Source organism: Mytilus trossulus, chromosome 9 (assembly GCF_036588685.1).
Source record: "Mytilus trossulus isolate FHL-02 chromosome 9, PNRI_Mtr1.1.1.hap1, whole genome shotgun sequence".
NCBI classification, from domain to species: Eukaryota; Metazoa; Mollusca; class Bivalvia; order Mytilida; family Mytilidae; genus Mytilus; species Mytilus trossulus.
Genome location: NC_086381.1, coordinates 38136798 through 38155775, shown reverse-complemented (window position 1 = coordinate 38155775; position 18978 = coordinate 38136798).

Genomic DNA, 18978 nt, shown 5'->3' with positions numbered 1-18978 from the left:
TGGATAAAATTTCAATAGCGTTAAAACTACAAAGTGATACTAATATTATACAAAAAGACTATTGTGTAGATTTAGGGATGACACAGTTAAATATCATATACAATGATGATTTATGCCTCCCCTGGTAAAAACTGGCACAGAAAAAAAGCAACTGACAGTACAACACTCCAAATTAAAAAAAAACCAGATCATATATTGTCGTAGACAAATTGTGTTATTGAGGATCAAAACCTTTGTTGTCCCCTAGAAGTCTAAAGTTTTGTTTGTCGTTGGGCAGCTGACTCATCGACTAATAACCAACATCTTTTATTAACAAGCATTGTCTCTCTGTTGGTGTCCATGTTCATTTACTTACGGTGAATTTCCAATCACGTCTGGAGCAATTACGGGAACATTTTCAATTTCTGTAATTGCATCTATATGATTTGTCCTGGTACCCATATCAATTTTCTGTCGAGTTATCAGAAATAAACCATCCTGTAATGGTATACATCATTTTTATTCAATATGCAAAAACATTCAAATTCAATTCATTGGTATGCTAATTGTTTCGAATATACATGTACACGTAGTAACGAAAGACTGTCATGGCCAAGAACACATTTGACCAAAATAAAAGTTAATCATTGGGAAATGGAGTATAATTGAATAAATGTTGTTTCGTAAGTTTCCTTATTATTGACAAATATATAACACTATGTTATTTTAAAACTAGACGACATATAGTTTCGATAAAACAAGATCCTACTGTCGATTTCAGTGGTGGATGAGGCACAGGATAAGGCATTGGGCGTTCGCCACCTCCCCTTTCATTAGCACCACCTCTTATTTCAATTTACTTATTGTTTTTCTGGTATTACTCCTCTTTCCAAAAATCATCGACCCGCCCCCATGATTTATAGATTAAACCAGACACCATTTTTAAATGTGAAGTTAAATAGTAACGTGTAGCTCTTTAACGCTTGCATATACTTGTGTGTTTGTGTGTTTTCTATAATCGGTATTAATTTGTTCAATTTCTTATGTCGATTTAACGGAGTTGTACACATTCCTGTTTCAAAATCATTCAACTGCAGAATGCCTGTTTCTCCTTACAGACAAGACATTGCAGTAAAAGGGTTTTAAATATACAAATGTCGTCACTTGTATCGATTGCTTCCTTTATTTTCAGGTCAGATGTCACTTCGTTTTTTTTGTTTTTCTCAAAATCTATTAATGAACTTTTATGCCTGTTTTGAAATTTCCTTGTGAAAATAAAATAAAAAATATCTTACCAAATTTGTACCGCTGTTCCTTTCTTTCAAGATAGTATTAAACAGAACAAACACAAGTCATAATAAATCTGCGTCAAACATTAACAGTAAAACATTTCCACGGTTGCTGACCAACAACAATGCAATGTCCGTCTTTGTGTGACAAGTAAGAACAAAATCGACGATGTGCATAATTTTAATTGTTTGTAATATTAGAACGTCAGCGAATTATGTTTAAACAAAATTCCTTCCCAACTGATTAATATAAATCAGTATTTGAAATAAATGAGAAATATCTAAAAATAAACTTTTTATACTAAAAAAGTAATCAGTAGATGGCTCAGTTGTGTGACCTTAATCGTGAAGTGTATATATATATTTTTTTAAAGAGAGAGCTATCTCATCTATAGGCTTAACAGTAACAAAAAAGGAGGAGGAATCTCAGTTTCTCATGTTTAAAGCAAGCATGGTAAATGCCGGATGTTACAATGGTAGCTTGGTATAAGTTTGTATAATACTCACTTGTTTGAAAATGTAGAGCCATTAAAGTCTCGCAAAAACATTTGACTGACTACCAAAGGAGTAGGTTCAGTAAGGCCCATTTTTTTACATTATACTTTTAGTTATTCATTTGGAAGTAAAATGCTTCTACTAAATACATATGGACTGTTTTTTACAATACAATGCACATATTTTGGGTACTAGCATCATTAAGTCATGCTAAATTACTGAATTCTTCACAAATTTAGCATTTTAGTTAAATTCTAGACGGTTTCCGTCTTAAATGAAAGTGGCCGCATTCGTGTTCATTCTTAATTTTGAAGTTGTATTTTATGATAATACATATCATATATAATGGTTGTGGATGAACACGGATGCGGCCACTTTCATTTTTGACAAAAAAAAACATCTGAAAAGTGACATTTTTGGCCATATTTGATAGTTTTTTTTATATTTAAGCTAGAATCGGAGCGTTTTTTACTGAGTAAATCAGTTTAAACTTTTCACATACAATTATTGAATCTACTGAAATAGACATGAAATTGAAATTTGAGGCCAAAATCGGACCTTATCAGACCTACTACTTTGTAGCAAATACGAGATAAGATGACCAAGCTCAGCCTGGTAAAATTGCCATTATTTGAATGAATAAGTTCGACATTCTTAATGCCATTTTTTTTTTTGCTGGAAACATAACATGAATAAAACAAACTATTCACAGAATATTCCGATTGACAATTTTAAAGGTGTTGATCCATGAGTTTTAAAAGAGATCAGCGGAGCTTTTGAAATTATATTACACATTTACTTGTAAAAAGTCTATGCATTTATCATATTTATTGTTTCATATGAATCCCCCCTCCCCCAATTTTTTTTTAATAAAACGCAACAAGAAAAAAAACCCAACTAAAAAACCCAAAACAACTACAAAAACAAAACAAACATTAGAACTAATCATTTTAATCTGGCCATTGTGCAACATACGTTTTTCCATTTATTAGAAATGTATTTCATGGTTTAAATACCACATTCAATTAACAAAAGATAACATACTGTCTAGTTTCTTTAATTTTAAATACCACTATAAATACAAAATATTGGGGATTCTATTTAAAATACCGAATTAATCTAAGTAGAACGAACAGGTTATAAATTAGGTAGAACGTTTTCAAGATAGCTAACCCATTTTATCCCGCTTTTTATAACAGTGTGAACCAATGAATGACAGTTGGAAGGCCGGATTAAACACTTGATAATTCGCCAATTAGTGAATATGTTCATTCAATAAACAAGGAGAGAGAGGTGGAGAGAGAAAAAAAAACGTTTCTTTTAAATTTTATTTCATCAACCAATTGAAGTATGTTTAACTAATAATAGAATGAAAAACCAAGGTTATTCCCCTTTGCACAGTAACATATATGTATTAATATAGTGTAATCTTGTGTGCTGCAATGGAATACACAGAAGCTGTGCAAAACTTTGTTCTTGACCACAAAATAGGACTCAGTGTTGCAGTAAGTGTTGGTGAGTTCATGCAATTTGTTTTAAATTATTTTACATGTGAAGTTGTATTGTAATGTGTCGACTCATAGTTAGTACAATAAGTATTAACATAGTGTGTTTATTGATTTTTTAAGTGTACTATTGTTTTACATGGTAGTTTTTAGTCAACTTAAATTACTACAGTGTATTCAGTATTATACTAAAGTTATGGCGCTTGTCGCTAATGCTAGAGACTACATTCATTCCAAAATTGACGGGCAACAAATGGGAGTTCGATAAGAATAAAATGAGAGTATTGATATTTTTTGTTCCAATTATTAACTCCGGATTGGTAGCATGACATTGCATACAAAACAATCCACTAGGATTTTGTAATTTATTATTTTTTATTTTTATTTTTTCATCATTTTTTTTATTATTATTATTAAAAATGGAATATTCATATAGTCTAAATAGTGTTTTTCGTTTTATATGAATAATGTACATTTATTCTATAGGCATTTATCAGAACCATAAAATCGTTCAATACTCATCGTTATACAGTTTTATCCTATTATGTTAATTTACGTTCTGTTAAAAGTTTGTTTGTACGTCTTTTTTTTGAAGGATTAATTCGGTGTTGGTGGTTGTTGTTTGGTCTGTTAACTTACTTTCAGTAATTATTTTTAACATGCCTTTTGAGATAAATCAAAAGCAAACTAATTCTATGCAAAGCAAATGAATATAAAAAAAAACGTTTTAAACTAAAATATATATATGTTTAAAGTTTTATGATATTTGAAATTGTAACTACAGGGTTAGAATTTCGGGGAGCAGGGGCGGATCCAGTCATTTGAAAAAAAGGGGGGGGGGTCCAAACCCAGGAAAAAAAGGGGGGTTCCAACTATATGTCCCCATTCAAATGCATTGATCGTCCAAAAAAAGGGGGTGTTCCAACCCCCGGAACCATCCCCCTGGAGCCAATGGCTTCTGAAAAGTTAACGGTCAACGCATTGTCGCTTCTTAAATCTATATTGTTCTTTTTATACGATATCTACACTGGCTCACATCCTCTTTTCTAACTTTCACTTAAATATATACTATTAGTAGTGAAACATTGGTATTATTTCTTGTACAGCACTAAATCAATCTTTACTTTAGACATGTTTGCATTTGATTTTAGGTGTTGTGTTATGGGGAATACGACGATATGTGAAGGGACCAAGATATTATGGGAAAAGGCGAATTGATGGTAAAACAGTAATAATTACTGGTGGAAACACAGGGATTGGCAACACTAGTAACCCGAATTTAACTTGAACGGACAAAAACGTGTTAACGCTATTTAAATGAGATTGATCGTTATTTGATAAAGATTGACAAAAATTAAAAATTATATTTAATTCATTTCAATTCATATCAATTCATTTTAACGCCAGTCAAATAGATTTCTCTGCGGTGAATCAATTGAAATCAAGTTGCTGGTTAGTTGCGTTAAATTAATAGGCCACGCCCCCGTTTAACTATTTCAAACATGCATTAATTCGTTTTAAACATGGATGAGACCCGGGCTTTTTACAGGTAAATCACCCAAGCAAAACGACATCGATGTATCTATCGTTTTTTGTTTCCAACTTTAAATGCGTACAGTCTTAGTCAAGTCACATGTTCCACAATTAAAACAAACGAACGTATAATACACGTGACATTTTCATATCTAAGGCATTTATGCACGCGTGTTTAAAAATGTCAAACTAGGGAATCTGTTGAAAATAAAATAGTAAGATGGATAACATAAATTTAATTTGATCAAATGCACTAGATCTTTATCGCACATATATATATATATATGTATTTCAAAAATTACCGAATGCTATGAAACCTCATGGCATGTAAGTAACATGTGGTCCTTTGCAACTATTTACGAAACTTTATGTATTCCTGTATATTTACTGTTTCTCTTTTCTCTTTTTACTGTTTTTACTATATTGTACTAGTAAATCAAATGAAGACATGGAAAACTACACAGAAATTATTTATTGTGTACATAATTTAAATCGATGTATCTTATATTTCCGGTAAACAACAAATATTTATTCTCTTGCCGTATATTGATATACGGAAAAGCTTGTAATGAAAAACAAGGTTTTGTTGAATTGAATAATAAAATTGATGAAGATAATGTTGACGTATGTTGAATATGATAAACAGAAAGTCATGCTCAAAATTATAAATGAAGTAGCAGCCCACTGAACTTTTAAAACTGTGTTAAATTGTAATACCGGTCACTGGACAAATCGGGCGTTAATTGTGGAAGAGAAGCAAATATCAAACAAAAATATTGTTCTTACGATTCTGTAAAAAGATTATTGTGCTGTCATGCACCCTGACGTACTTGTAATAAATGAACATATATATATATGAGGTAAATTTTAGTCTGCGATAACGATTGGTAAGTTGATTTAAGTTTAACGACCTAGACTGGCTATTTATCGGCATACTCTCACGTTTTTTTAATGTTTTAAAAGAAAACATATATTTACGTCTTGGGCATTAAATATAAGTCTACTTACCAAATTGAAATGAACATAAACATTGTTAAAAAAAATGGAAAAGAAACATTCTGCATTGTTGCTTTCATATAATTTTATTTCCTATACATTTGAGCGGAAATTTCCAAGTTAAAACTGATTGTAGTATAGATAAAATATTTCATCTAGGTGCTCTCGTTGAAGTTCTCGTTACATATTAAAATGAATTTCATTGGTCGGAACGTTTGCAAACTTTCAATTCAATACACAATATGGTGGAGTCCTGTTCGGCAAAAAGAAATCAAATTAAGACTCTACGATGTCCGATTAAACAAACAGAATTTAGAAAAATAACACTTTTACGATTCTTCCAACCACGACCAAAATATCTATCTTTTTCTCCGCTGAAAATCATTACTATTTATATTAGAACAAGTAAAAAGTTGCCGGAGCTCGATTTATGCTGCATACGAAACTTTAATAAATAATTATACGGTTTGTATTTTTCCAAATAACTACTATATCCGAAAAAAAATCGAAAAATAAATTATCGGTAAAAATTACCGATTTTTCTATGAGACAAACATTATCCTTATATGAGTCAAATTTGTAATCTAGATTCATAAAGGACAAACCATATCCTCATGTTTTTTTTTATGTAGCACTAGTAAGCATAGTTCGTCTGTTCTCGCTTCAAACCAAACCATCATAAATACACCAGAGATGACTAAAATGAAAGTCTTTTCGCTCATTGAGAATTTTTGGTAGGTATTAAGCTTCAATTCGACCATTAACTACCGTAAATTTTCGATTTCTTCAAAATTACGAAAAGTGTGTTATAATCTTTGACCTTCCCGAAGCTTATACTTCGTTCAGTCGATTGTATGAAAGTTTTTTTTAAGAAACCGGTCTTTTACTGGGGGAAAAAAAAAGATAAAAGCGATTTTTGTTTGAAGTGACGAATCTCATTCTTACAAGAAAATAAAAGTTTTCGTGGTTTAGGTTGTGCTGAAGCAAATGTAAAAGTTGAAATAAAAATTACACTCCGAGATTACACTAAAGACATTTCGCTAGCACAAATGGGACTAGATTTATTAATTGTTCATTTGCAAGTCAAAATTAATAATTATGCAAAACAGATGATAAAACTTCCCAATTTAAAATTGAGAAAAATCCGATCGGAAACCAAAGTACAAAGGTACGGCATTTATTTAAAAAAAATCTCCATCCAACTTCAAAATGTGAGGTAAATCGATAAGCCTACGCTAGCCAAGAAACCAACAGACAAAATAAATCTTGCCTCTCCGATCAAGACTATCTATAGACACGGAATAAAAAATAACGGAAAATAATAGCATGTTCGAATGGTTACAAACACATTTATGCAAACATGAAGCAGCTGTTTCTTTACTGAACTGGTCAGTGGTAATACAAAACTAGGGTGTCAAAAAAGATGAAGAAAAAGAAAAAGACATTTAAACATGCTAAAATTTATGAAAAAGCAAATCAGACATAGTGTTTAACTGAAATTGAAAAAAAAAGGATCAAAATAGTCGATAATATGTAAACATTTATTTCAGAAAGCTAACAACAAAATGAAAGGAAATAATGTATTGCTTAAAAACATTGACCAGGGCCGTAACAGCCTCATGTTTGAAATTTAAAAACAAAGTCACAGCACAAAGGCTTGTCTTCATATCAAATTGTGTTTTCACGGCGAATGTCTTGCAAGAAGCAAACTCCTATTACTTCGGTGTCGCCCCTGCATAATTTTGCGTGATCCATGCATTCCCCATTTCCATTCTCAATTTTATGTTTCTGAATTACTTGTCTTTTATTCATTTACTTCCCTACTAAATGTCTATAGTCTAAGTGTTAATTTTCATTTGTAAATGTCTGGTTTCGCAATGATGCATGTCCAACCGTATCCAGATATTGTGCGAAAAAATATAGTTTAGAAGATATTATTCTATGCTGAATACAGGAAACAAATAGTCGTTTCTTCATGAAGATTTGAACTCTAACATTAAAGAGTACCAAACTGGCTCTCCCATTTGAGTATTTCCATCTGGTGTCTTACATTTAAGGGTTTAACTTGTATTAACATGATTAAGTCGTGTCAACTTACTGTCAAGACAGACGCCTTTATAGAAAATAAAGGAATACGGGGTATACATATACACGGGACCTAATCGAACACAAAGTCAGAGCTTAATAAAAATACAAATTATCAATGGTCAGCGTTTTTATTCCTGATCATCTTTATAGTCGCTAGAGGGTCTTCAACAATGAAAGAATCTGAGAGTACTCAAGTTTCTGACAGCTAGTTCACACTGTTACGTTTGAAGTCGTCCTGTCCGTCATCCCGCAATCTGATAATTTGATTTTCTGTCTCAGGACCTGCGCATATATAAAATACTTGCCACTGAACATTGAACCAAGTAAAATCAATACACATCGTTTCGTATATAAAACTCAGTCTACAGATGATTATGCATTTCTTAGTTGGTTAGATTCCCTTTTGTGGGAGTTGAACATTCTGCGGGACAATTTTCTCCTCATGGGAAGATATATTTTTCCCATGGGAATATAAGTTTCAGTTACTTTTCTTTTTTTCAGAATTTGTAAAAGTGCTATGAAATATCGAAATGGACTGACAATCATGCACTAGTATTCAATGACTGGAACAATTTAACAGGCATTTTAATAAATTAAAAGTATTTCTATCATACTATTATACACTCAAAAGTCTTTTTATATCGTTGAATGATTGATAGAAATTCTACCGTTCAGCGGATGATTTTACAATTTGAATCTTTCACCTTTGTTTTCGGTCAATATCATCGTGCATTTCATGTAATAGTGTTTGCTGAACTGTCAAGTATCAGAAACATGCCTTTTGAATTTCAGAATTAAAATTATTATTCAATTTGTTTTAATCTATAATTATACATGGGGAATGACGAATCGTGTTTTAGGTTGTTTTCTAATTATAACCTTTTAATTTCGTGAATTTACATCATAATTATTATGAATGTAATTATTCTTTTTCGTCTACGTAACTCGATATGCGTGTTTTTCGCCACTACAAAGATGTGCACTTACCTTTTTTTGTTCAAATTTCCAAATCATGCTTATGCAATGTTGTAACTCGTCTACACAAAAATCTTTTATTTCAATTCATTTTTGGTCTTTTCTAGATCTTTTATAACCTCTCAGGTAAGTTTCAAAGAAAATCCAGAGTTTTCGGCATTTACAAGGACGCGTACGAATGAGGATTAAATATAATATTTGTGATATATTCACTTGTACTTTACCCGTAGGCTGTCTTCGTGTACTGCAATTTATGGTTTAAAGGAATACGAATACTTTATTTCTCATAAAACTTCAATTACTTGTTATCAAGAACTTACATAAACATAACTATAAGGTAAAATTAGTACATGTATGTGTAAACGATACAATTAAATTAACTTGGAGGACTGACTTTCACATTTATAACTTTTACATATTTTTTCTAATATTACAATATTTGATGAGTTTAACTGTTGATCAGCTTTAAAGATATAAGGGTTTGACTAACAGTAGTTCCTTAAACATTTCCTTCTTTTTCTATAGTGTATATGTTATACAATTCATAATGTAATGGTACTCATCATCAATGTTGTTTGTGTCACAGAGACGACATATTCTGTCTTCTCTGTGTAAATCCTGACACCTTCTGAACTCAATCGGCCACTACCACATCTATATCTGCGTAATATATGAATTTAGAAATGTAAAAAGGAGTTTTCTAATTGATAATTCTTTTTGAAAATATGACAGCATTATGTTTTATGCGATTCTGCATAAAAGCAAAGAATTCTTCTTGAAACTGGTCTTTGGGTTTTTGTTTAATACATTTTGATACCCATTTATCCCAAACTGTGCACAAGGACGGAAAACTAATATACGTCCGTGCTGTGCACTATAATTCGAAATAGTTGTAAATTGCAATTTTTTTTAATTTCTATTTTTTCCTCACTAGATAGGTGAAAATATTTATATTTATTGTAAATTGCGAAACTGCATTACGAGCATAAATCTATAATTTTAAGTTAGAATTTAGAGTCTCAACTTTTTTCAAAATCTCTGTAATATTACTCATGTATTATTTATGTTTATGTCAAAGGCGTTTGATTGGATAATAGTTAAAGGTAGGCGTGGTTTTTGGTAACTTTCCTCCAATCAACTGGCCCATTCGACAAACCTGTGTGCGCTGATGCGTGTAAACTCGGTATTGTTACGGTACGTGTCTTACATCAGAACCTATCGTGCGTGACCAATGTTTATTGTATAATTTCTTGTCACGTGGTCAAATTATCTGAAATACAAGTTCTAAAGGTGCACTACAGCAGAATTACAGTTTCAGTTGTTATAATTCAGACACAAATTAATATTGTTATTTTGAAATCTGCTGCATGGTTTATTCCATTGGCAATCATATTCAAGCAAAGTTGTAAATCTTGAATATTCTGTAATATCTTTACGAAGCGTGATTGAGAAGTAGATTCACAGAGATACTGCAATCATTGTCATCCTTAAAATTTACTTTGCATGCACTAAATTTCTAATCCATTTGTTTAGAACAATAAAATATATTAAAACTACTAAATATCTAAATGAGATTTCATTGGAATAACTTGTGGTATATTCATGTATAGTAGTATGTAATAATAATAAAAAGAAACATACAGCACTATTTGACGAAGACGAAGACGAAATAAAGGATTGAGTTTTAACGTCCAGTGACATATATTACAATGATGTCGAAACAAGACTTGAAATTGACAATAGGTTTTTATAGAACCGTCGCTTTTCCAAAGCACGCTTAGAAAACAACTTCGGGTTCGCATTATAGTTATACATGTACAAAATAATTAACAATAAACAAATTCTGATGATTTCTTCAACTGTTCTAGGACTTTCTAGTTGTAATATAAATCTGTGATTTTTCTATATTCGTACTTTCAACGAAGCAAAGCAGTTCGATCTAGATCTGGACATGTATGCATTAGACCGTTGGTTTTCCCGTTTGAATGGTTTTACACTAGTAATTTTGGGGCCCTTTATAGCTTGTTGTTCGGTGTGAGCCAAGGCTCCGTGTTGAAGGCCGTACTTTAACCTATAATGGTTTACTTTTTAAATTGTTATTTGGATGGAGAGTTGTCTCATTGGCACTCACACCATATCTTCCTATATCTATTAAACATTTACAATATTCAAAAGTTGTACATTTTTTTGTAGAACATGTAGAAAAATCCGTCTTTTCGGATAAAAACTTAATGTACGTACCTTTGTAAAATTGAGAATGGAAAATGAGGAATGTGCCAAAGAGACAACAACCCGACCAAAGAAAAAACCAACACTGAGCAGAAGGTCACCAACAGGTCTTCAATGTAGCGAGAAATTCCCGCACCCGGAGGCGTTCTTCAGCTGGCCCCTTAACAAATATATACTATATATATACGAGTCTAAATTGAAAACTACGTTCAAACCTATGATTGCGTTTGATAAAAACCGCAATTTTTATACGTGTGCATGTCAAACAAATTTCGTTGTAGAAGGGTCTAAAAACAGCACAAACAACATTTTCCAAATATATATATAGTCCAGTGATAGTGTACGCTATACTAATTTCCAAATTGTACACAAGAAACCAAAATTAAAATAATACAAGACTAACAAAGGCCAGAGGCTCCTGACATGGGACAGGCGCAAAAATGCGGTGGGGTTAAACATGTTTATGAGATCTCAACCTCCCCCTATACCTCTAGCCAATGTAGAAAAGTGTAGATTCAGTTCAAGAGAAGTCTGCGTCTGAAGTCAGAAGATGCAAATACGGACCCAGGATTTAAATCAAATATGATCTGGCGGTTTTTGTCTTTTTTCAAAATACATATTTTTTAATTGTGACTATTTTTAGTTTCGAATCTTTCTTTCATTCTAATTTATTTAGTTAATGAAAATAAGGAAATTGGAATTAAAACACTGTTGAAGAGAAATTACATATTCGGGTTAAATTCACCTTTGTTTGTTAATTCAAGTTTGACATCTAACATCTTAATCCGTAATCCACATTTACCCGACAACCTTAAATTGTTTATTGTATTTCATGATATCAATCGAATATCCTCACACAGGAGACTGAGACAAAATAAGTTATTTGTAATAGTATTTATCAAAACTAAAATGATTGAAAATATCTTTGCAGAATATGAATTTGCCTAATAAGCGAATAATTATAATACATATATTTCAACATCTCCAATAGAGAGATTACTGATAAGATGGCCAAAATATATGTACATGTATACATATTGCGATTAGTGCTATATAGTATGTCAATGATATTGAATGCCCGCTGAGTGTTAAACATGTTTGACACTGCTGGTTTTAATTTTCTGACTCAAGTATAAATTTATGAAAAGTTAATAGTTTCTGAATATTTTAAGTTTCAATATTTTATCATTATTATTATTTTTTAAAGTTTCACCACATACAAACATAAAATGAGAATCACAGAACTAAACAAACCATTTAAACATTTGCATGGTGTGCATCAATCTTTAAAAAGATAGATGCATATGAGACGCGTATAAGACACAATATATAAATATAAACAAATGTTTACCGTGCTCATTTACATTCAAAATTTACAGTGTCCGTATGTAACAAATGAAATGAAACATCTTTTTATTTAAGAACAAGTGAAATAAAATGCCGTTTCTTTTCAATGAAATATTGTTGATGTTTTTGGCATCTATTGCAGCGACATTGTCGTTATTGAATAAATATATAAATTTTTCGCTATTTGATATTTATGAATTAAAATGTTAAGCTTAATGTATTATTATATGTCTATAATGAGCATTTTAAAAGGACAGGAATATAAAAAAGAAGATGTGGTATGCTTTCCAATTAGACAACAGTCCACAAGAGACCAAAATGACAGAGACATTAACAAAGATAGGTCACCGTACGGCCTTCAACAATGAGTAATGCCCATACCGGATGGTCAGCTATGAAAGGCTCTGATATGACAATGTAAAACATTCAAACAAGAAAACGAACCGCCTTATTTATATAACAAAAAAAAATGAATGAAAAATAAATATGTAAAACATAAACAAACGACAACTACTGAATTGCAGGCTCCTGACTTGGGACAGGCGCATACATAAATAATGTGGCGGGGTTAAAAGTGTTAGCGGGCTCCCTACCCTCCCCCTAGTCTCTATCAGTGGTATAACAGTCCATGTACAACATAATAACGGAAAAAAAGACGGTTTGGATGGGGTTAAATGATTAGAGAATAATGCCCTTGAAAAATGAAGATTAGTGAATAATGGGCAATAAAAATAAAGATTAGAGAAATGCGTGGTCTAAAAATATAATGAACATTGAATGATTAATAAAAGAAAACGCTAAAAGATACCTCAATTTTATTGAATGATTAATAAAAGAAAACGCTAAAAATTAACTGGTAACAGAATTTTCCCTTCTTAAAATTTAAAGAAAATTATCAAAGTTATCATTGTAAAAATATAATAAAAGTGAAAACAATCTTGGTAAACCTTCTTTGGTTTCGTGAAAATAGACTATAGGATTCAGTCAATATGAACTGGTTTCCTATACTTCTACTCGGGCTTTAAATTCAGTGGCGGATCCAAAGGGGGCGTTGAGGGCGTACACCCCCCCCCCTTTTGTTCGGACTTTTTAATTTTAAATGATTAATCAGACTAGACTTCGGGAGATACAGCATCTAAAATGTCCAACCCTTACACCGTACCAGCAACTACAAAATATGCATGCCCCACGCCAGGAACCCTTTAAAAAGTGCATATTTCACTTATTTTATGTTTTTACTTTTTAGTCCTAAAAAGAGGCAAAAAAAAATGTTCGCCTCTCTCCCCTCGTTACAAAACTACAGCCCCTCTTTTAAAAAACCTGAATCCGACCCTGTTTATATCTATCTATGCGGTTGGCTTTAGCTCATTGTTGCATGCCGTACAGTGACCTATAGTTATTAATTTCTGTGTCATTTGGTCTCTTCGAAGAGTTGTCTCATTGGCATCTTCTTATGTGTAGTCAAAATCACTGGAAAGAATTGATGAGAACTTGGACTTGTTACTTCATGGAACTAGCACTTAAATCATGCAGAACAATACACAACAACACGTCATTGTTGAGAATCAAAGGAAAGCCTTGCTGTTTCTTTGGAAATCACCGTTCTCATTCATTTAAAAGAATGATTTTTACTTTTTTTTCAAAGATTAAAGAAAACTGGGGAAAAAAATTAGAGAATAATGCGTAAAAAATTACTTTTAAAGAATAGACTTATTTTTTGAAGATTAGAGAAAAAAGGGGTGAAAATTAAATGTTTACAGAATAACAGACCCCCCCCCCCCCCCCCCCATTCAGACCCTCCTATAAGAATCATTTTAAATAGGCTTAGATTAGACCGTTGGTTTTCCCGTTTGAATGGTTTTACACTAGTAATTTTGGGGCCCTTTATAGCTTGTTGTTCGGTGTGAGCCAAGGCTCCGTGTTGAAGGCCGTACTTTAACCTATAATGGTTTACTTTTTAAATTGTTATTTGGATGGAGAGTTGTCTCATTGGCACTCACACCATATCTTCTTATATCTATTAACTCATCAGATGGACAAAAAGATGGAGGGGTAGAGTGTCATATTTGTAACTGGGTGTTAAGCAACCATGGATCATTTAATCTATTCTTTATATTTTCATCTCTTTATTCTGTAATTTAAAGTGCTTATCCCATTATCATCTTTATTTCTGTAAACTACATTTATTTACTTTCATAGCCTCATATATGTACATGTACATGGTATTTAAAACAGGAACAATATACCGTCGTATATTACAAACATTGAGAATGGAAATCGGGAATGTGTAAAAGAGACAAAAACTCGACTATAGAGCAGACAAGAGAGAAAGGCCTATATTACGGGTCTTCAATGTAGCGAGAAACTCATGCGTATACATACATGCATTAGTGTATGTACATGCTTAATTGTACCAGAGACATATAATACAATTATAAGTCTCTGGATAAACATAATTATTTAGAATTAAAAGTGTATAGTTATCAATAAGTTCATTTTTAAAATTATTTATTTAAGTGAAAAATCGCGAACTATCCCTTTCAGGCTTGATGAAGATCTTCATCAAATAACGAATGAATATAAGAAACTGTGGTATGCTTGTCAATAATTTAATTCACCGTACATGTGGAATACCGTATGATAGTTTTTTGGTCTAAAAAAGAATACATCTACTACATGTCTTTGATTTAACAAATGACCTACAAAAAAACTTCACGAGAGCCGATGATTAAATATCCACCTTGTTTTTCCGTATATATATATTAAATAACATAAGAAGCAATTCAAAGGATATTCAATTTGTTTCAATATTGCCGAAAACTGAGGCTACTATAACTTTTATACATGTACTAGTCTCAGCCGAAAACAATACATAATATTGATAATATAAGCAACTGTGACAAACCAAATTGAATCACAAATTTGTTGTTTGGGATAATTCATGGTTCACTAGTATTCCTTTCACGGATTTGACTATACTTTTGGACCTTTTGGATTATAGCTCTTCGTCTTTCATATTAAATTTGTTTTTGATTTCATATATTTTGGCCTCGAGCATCACTGAAGAGACATGTATTTTCGAAATGCGCATCTGGTACAAGAAAATTGGTACCGTTAATTGTATTCTATATTATCCAGTGACACGTGTCCTTAATTTTAAGAAAAGGGATAGAAAAAGTATGAAACAAAAATATCCGGTTTTTCAAAACTATATTTTCAAAATGCATTGCATAATTTAAACCAAGGACTATATACGTCCCTGTTTAAACCGATTTAAAGTGTTTCATTTTATTTTATGTTTGTGCGTATACGAAAAAATGATAGAAAGTTAAACTTCAATTTTCATGACTTACAAGTACTATATTTCTTGTAAAATTGATAGATGAGCGGTTTTCACAAATACCGAACATAAGAATATATCGTAAACGTCAATTAATGGACAAGCAACCCAACGAAAAAAATATAATTTCAGAGGCATCTACATGTACATCTATAACTAGTTTTGAGTTAGAGAAATCATTCAACATGTTCATTGCCATATGATTCTATTCAGATTTGTGCGTTTTTTTTTCGATTTACGAATAAGTCTATAAGATACAAAAATTAATTGAAGCACAAAAAAAGAAAGAGACATGAAATAACGAATTAACATAAGTTTACAAATACATACCTAGGTGCATTTACTAAAACAACATTTGAACTTATTAATAGATTTTATCATATTATTGTAATTTTATGTTTATGTACCCGATATGGAGTTCTTCTGAAATTAAAAATCACTTCAATGGGTATTTCTGATGTATATACATGTATCACACTTGCTATCTACATGTACAACATACGGAAATGACACGGCTGGGTATTGTAAAGTTACTGAAGGTAGATTACTGGCAGGTGTATATCCCCGGGCGAAGAATTTACTGATTTGTCAAAACGGTTAGGTGTAACTTGTCATATTGTAAAGGTTTGAATCGCGCTCATCTTTTTTTTTAATTATATGAATTGCGCCAATAAATGAAACTTGACACATTCCCCATTTCCATGATTCTCAACTTTATTAATTGTGTCATATTTATCACGAAACTATTAACCTATTTACACGTAAATGTAACATTTGAATACTTACTTCAACTGTTGAATAACTTTATAATTACTAAAATTCAAGATTATGTACTTCTCCTTGCGTATGCTATGTTTTTTGTGTCAATTCTATCTTTCCATCAGGCCCATAGTGCACTTTTTTTTTTTTATGTCAGTCTAAGTGCACTAAGGAGGCCCTTTCAGTTTGCGATTTCTGTACCTACATGTAAATACCTAAAAGGACCTCATTAGTGCACTGTGAAGAAACATTTGAAAAAAAGTCTATAATATTTGCGCAATTAAAATTAATGATTGTTTTATTGGCACTAATGAATGTTGCAGTTTTTATGATAAAGTTATGCAAAAATAGAATTCCCGTAATTAACTTGTGGTGCAAATTAATTCTTTTTTAGCCAAACTGGATATCGGCCTTCAAAACATTGTTTGACGCAGTCTAGCCGGAGAATACAAGTTTATGCAATTTGTGAAGGATTTTAATTTTAGAATGTAATGAACAAGTAAGAAGATCGTTAAATCGGAAAATGAGCTTTGCACGATGAAAGGGAAAAGTTTGGTGCGTCGATAAAAATTTCATGGATTGATCATTCACTTGATAATTGTAAAGTTTCAAGTTTTAAATAACACCCATTTGTAGAACTGATTATTTCGATCCTTCAAATATGCATGTGTAGAATAATAATATAAAAATATATTATTAAGTCTGTTTCATGTAGATACTGTAGATTTGTATTTTAACAGCGATTAAAAACATAACGTTCAGTGAGAAATATTTCATGTATTCGTACAGAAAACAATTCAACTTCTTTAATAATACAATGGATTCTTCCATATTGGTTAAATTTTAATAGGTTTTTCTATATGAATGGGATTTTGAATAAATAAGCATATTCACCTGCGGAAAAAGGATATTCACCGCGCAAAACGTCGCGTGCTTTTACGCGCATAATTTTGGTGAAAAAAAAGGTTTGATGTACAATTGGTTTTGGTAAATAATTGCCATTACATACATTTCTCTCGGAATATGGAATAAAACAATTACTGTCTTTTGTTTCGGTAAATATGTGGTTTAATTGACTTTTGAAAAACTGATATTCACTTCGGCCGTTGGCCTCAGTGAATATCAGTTTTTTAAAAGTCAATAAAACTACATATTTACCTCACCAAAAGACAGTAATTGTATATTAGTTATTGAAGTAAATGATTTGCGACAGAATCAGTGACACTTAGCCAGAAGCTTACCTCTAAAATAAAGAAATATAAAAAAGGTAGAGTTATTTTTAATTCTGTATTTTACTCATAATGGACTTTTACAGCCAATGCCGAAAATATTAAATACATCGATTTAAATTATATACACAATAAATAATTTTTGTGTACAAAGTTTTCCGTGTCTACATTTAAATACAAGTACAATTTAGAAAACCATCATGTTATATATTTAACTATTTTATTTTCAACAGATTCACAAGTTCTGCATTTTTAAACCGCGTGTGCATATATATTTTAATGTTTTATTTTAATTCCTTACATATGAACATGATACGTGTTTTATCCATTCGTTTCAAAGTTTTAAATTGTGAAGCATGTGACTTTTATAAGACTATACGCATTTAAAGTTTGAAACAAAGAACGATAGATACATCGAGGTCGTTTTGCTTGGGTGATTTACCTGTAAAAAGCCCGGGTCTCATCCATGTTTAAAACGAATTAATGCATGTTTGAAATAGTTTAACGGGGGCGTGGCCTATTAGTTTAACGCAACTAACCAGCAACTTGATTTCAATTGATTCACCGCAGAGAAATCTATTTGACTGGCGTTAAAATGAATTGATATGAATTGAAATGAATTAAATATAATTTTTAATTTTTGTCAATCTTTATCAAATAACGATCAATCTCATTTAAATAGCGTTAACACGTTTTTGTCCGTTCAAGTTAAATTCGGGTTACTAGTGCAAAGAAACAGCAATAGATCTGGCAAAACGAGGTACAATGATGAGTTCATTTATTGTGCAATTTTAAGCATACAGTAGTTAATTTACATTGTTACTGCTGTTTTATTTATTATAGATATCAAATAAGTTTGGTATACTTTACTATGAGATAAATCTACGATTTCTATGCACAATATGATCGCTGTAAATATCAAGATATGAGGGCCTCAGGGAAGATTAGTTTATTGTAACTAACTGAGTTTACCCTCTTTAAATAAAGATATTATTATATGTCTTTCGTAACAATAAAATGTTTGAAATATACACACCGAGGAATACCACTGCCAAAACAAAAATATTATTAGCTCACCTGGCCCAAAGGACCAAGTGAGCTTTTCTCATCACGTGGCGTCCGGCGTCAATCATCCCCATCACTACGGTATCTAGTTAAATAAAATGTGTCTGATGACCCTGCCCACCAACCAAGATGCCCGAGATGGCTTAAGA